Source organism: Mus caroli, unplaced genomic scaffold, assembly GCF_978045245.1.
Source record: "Mus caroli unplaced genomic scaffold, Mus_caroli_1 scaffold_1, whole genome shotgun sequence".
Classification (NCBI taxonomy): Eukaryota; Metazoa; Chordata; class Mammalia; order Rodentia; family Muridae; genus Mus; species Mus caroli.
This window is the reverse complement of record NW_028227256.1, coordinates 192,987,806-192,991,390: the sequence shown is the minus strand read 5'-3', so window position 1 is coordinate 192,991,390 and position 3,585 is coordinate 192,987,806. Positions and strand designations below refer to the sequence as shown.

General features: G+C 34.4%; 1 pseudogene; it reads right to left on the bottom strand.

Annotated features, from left to right (window-relative positions):
* Positions 1–491: 491 nt before the first annotated feature.
* On the bottom strand, positions 492–3,099 carry LOC110296679 (ribosome biogenesis protein NSA2 homolog pseudogene; annotated as a pseudogene).
* Between the last annotated feature and the right edge of the window lie 486 nt (positions 3,100–3,585).

The following is a 3,585-nucleotide window of genomic DNA, read 5'->3' as shown; positions in this document are numbered from 1 at the left end:
AATTATGAATAATGTTTCATGATGAAATTTCCATATATATCATTGTACTTTGATGAATATTTCCATTCTATTACCCTCCTTTGTTTCCTCCTCTCTCCCCACTTCTGGTCCACTTCCCCCCCCCCCCCCACAGTTCCTGTTCTTTCATGCCACATGTATAGATTTGATCTAAATTCAAAATGTGGTATTTGTCTTCTTGAGCCTGGCTTATTTTCGTTAATAAAACAATCTTCAGTACCATCTGTTCTCCTCAAAATAAAACAACTACATTCTTTTTTTTTTTTTAACATGTAAATCATTATGCCCCCAACTAAAGACCAACTGTCAAACTGGGTAGTTTTATTTTCCTTTACAACTTAATAAATACTTCTTGATGACTGCACATGGGGTAAGGCTGCTCAGTAGTTCAGAAAGATCTCAGTGACAGTGTTTTCCTGACAGTGCATAGTCTTCAATATTGAGTGCAATGACTTGCATGAAGGACAATACTGTCAGACCAGCAAGACCGCATTTATGCACTCATCGTTCTCAGGATTGTTGGTAACTTGGGCATACTTTCCCCAAATAACATTGCCTCCTTGTGTCACAAGGTCCAATTCACTCACATTCACTTCCATAACTGTACCTTTGGTGATCACACCCAGGGTTGTATATAATGGGGATGATGAATTCTTTTTCACACCAAGAATAGGCAGGCAAAAGGTAGCTTCCAGCTCAGGGTGTGTGACATGGGCTTTTTTGAAACGTAGACCCATTGGCCTAATGAACCTTTCATATTTAGGTGGTTTTCTTGTAAAGCCATCACCAACAAAGCAGAGTTTAGTAACCATTCTCTTCCATGCCTTCTTTTTTCTTTTTCCTGTTTGAATAACTTTCATGAACTTTGGGTAGAGGTACCTCCCATTTTCCCACCTTTTCTTTTTGTTTCTGCTTAATCACGTTGGAAAGTACTTTTGCAATAATGACAACTAGAAGAGCAAGATGTCCCTAAAAAATGCAGCAGTAGCACTTATATCTTGGTAGTCATAATCAGTTCTCTAACTGGACTGAAGGCACACTCAACAGGAAGGAAATCATGCCTAGCACTGGAAACCCAACCAACTACCCAGGACTAGTGAGGTCATAGATCTTAAAGGAGAAACTACCATAACCAGAATAATTTCTAACCATATTCTCAATAATTATCTTTATATTCACAGATAAATGCAGCTCTTATACCCTTCCCCCATCAAAGAAATTTCTTTGCAACAGGAGATCATTACAGAAAACAACTTGTTAAAATGCAGAGAACAAGTGAATGTGTTTGATAGAACTGATGCATCTACAGTATAACTCCTGCACCTAAAGCTCAAGGAGATTCATGGAAGAGGGGCAGAAAGATTATAAGAGTCAGAAGACCAGGAAATCTGATGTGAGATTGTGCTTCTTTAAAATGACAGAGATATTTCACCCATGATAGCTCAACAATATGGCTGTTTAAATGAGACTTGAACAAGTACAACACCAACAGACAGGTTAACATGGAAGGGGAAATTTCATGGGGCCCCACCTATAGACAAAGAACTACAGGTAACTCGGGAATGCTAAGAGCAAAAGAAATGTTCCATAGGGATGAGCCCCTAACTGGATATTATTAAATTGTATATATAAACACTAAATGGACTGAATAGATTATATTTATATATTTAGGCTTTCTCTCTCTCTCTCTCTGACAATAACAAAGAAAAAAAGCCATAATTTCAGAAAGGGGTTGATAGTGGGGCACAATGGAGAGACAGGGGGAGAACAGGGAAGGGGGAAATGAAAAATTTAGCAATAATAATTAAAATACCCATTGTATGTATACCTCATTTTATTTGTTTTTCAGTTAATGAGCCTCTAGATTGGTTCCATTTCTTAGCTACTGTGAATTGTGAGGCAGAATGTGAAAGTTCTGTGATATGTTGACGTCAGGTGTATATGCATGAGTGGTATAACTGGATCAGATGTTCTACTTTTAGATTTTTTTTTTTAGGAACATGATATCAAGATACATGCCTGCATCAGTTTATATTCCAATCATTAGTGTCTAAGAGATATTTACTAGCATTTGTTATTGGTATTTTTGAAGTTAGCTATCCTAATTGAGGTAAGATAGAAATTCCATGTAGCTTTGATGAATGTTTTTGATGACTAAGGATGTTAAGGTTCTTTTCTTATGCTTATTGACCATTTGTACTTGTTTTGAGAATTGTATATTCAGTTCATTCCATCCACACTTTCTAAATAGGAATATAGGGTCATAGTTAACTTGGGTAAATGTTTAAGTAAAATTTGAAATATGATTAGTAAGATCTTATATGACTATTAAAATTTATATATATAAATATTTTAGAAAGTTAAGACAAATAAAAAGGTATACATATGTTACAGAAGCAATTTGTAAACAAGAAAATAATAAAAGCATAATATTATTGTAATAACAGAAAATGTATTTTGCATTTTGATACCATATTATTTTAAGTAGATTGGCTTATGACCTAATTTTATATTAAAATAATGGATATTTTAAACATTAGTTAAGTGGAATCTTTAGCCAAAGTTAGAATATAAAGTTTATAATGTTTATAATGTAAAGTTTAGATGGTTGGTAGAAAGAACTTTATGAGTAAAATACATCTTTATCATATCATATCTGTAGGAATAATTGATAATTCATGAGTTGGAAAAAGAAAAATGTACAGTAAAATTATGTAGCTGTCTTATCAAAAGTGAATGAATAACTATTTTATAGTGGCTCATTTATTAATGCATATGATAAAATATGTAAAGAATCATTTGACTAGGCCAACAATAATTAATTTAAACTCTAAATTAATTTAAAACTCTGTGAGAAAGCTATAAAACTATAAGCTCTAGAATATGATTTTTGTGTGAGATAACTGGCAACTTCCAAAAATGGATATTGCCAGTAATCACAGGGAAAGACATTTAAGTACATTCTCTGTTTTCTGAACCAACGATTCCCTTATTTTCAGGAGGCATTGTCAATAACAAGCACTGAGGCAGAACTTTGAGGCTTTCTTGATCCACCACAAAGTCCCCATGAAGTTTGGACATGACTAAAGACCGTGTTTTGTTTTGTTTTGTTTGTTTTTGTTTTTTGTTTTTAAATGCATCGCTTAGCCCCAGACATTTGGTGTTTCAAATTTATTCACCTTTTTTACATACTTCTCTCATTAACAAACTCTATTGTAATTTAGTTTAACGTAGGGACTATGTGTGGAAATAATCTCCAGGGTAGAAGAATCCAGAAAATATTATTAGAAGAATAAGTAAATGAGTGAAGGAAAGAAACCAGTAATGTGTGTGTCACCATATTAGTAATGTCTGAATGCAACTGAAACTCAGCCTCACTGAAGCACTCTGGGGGCGGTGAAGAATTCACCTGTAGTGTATCACAGTGTAGGAGGGATAGGGACAGAGAGTTGACATGCTTTTCCATCAGTCACTTCCTTGGTGCATGACTCTAGCAGTTCTAACTTCTAGCAGTACGACATTCTCCCATGGTTAGAAAAAACTCTATTAACAGTTTTATATTTGTAC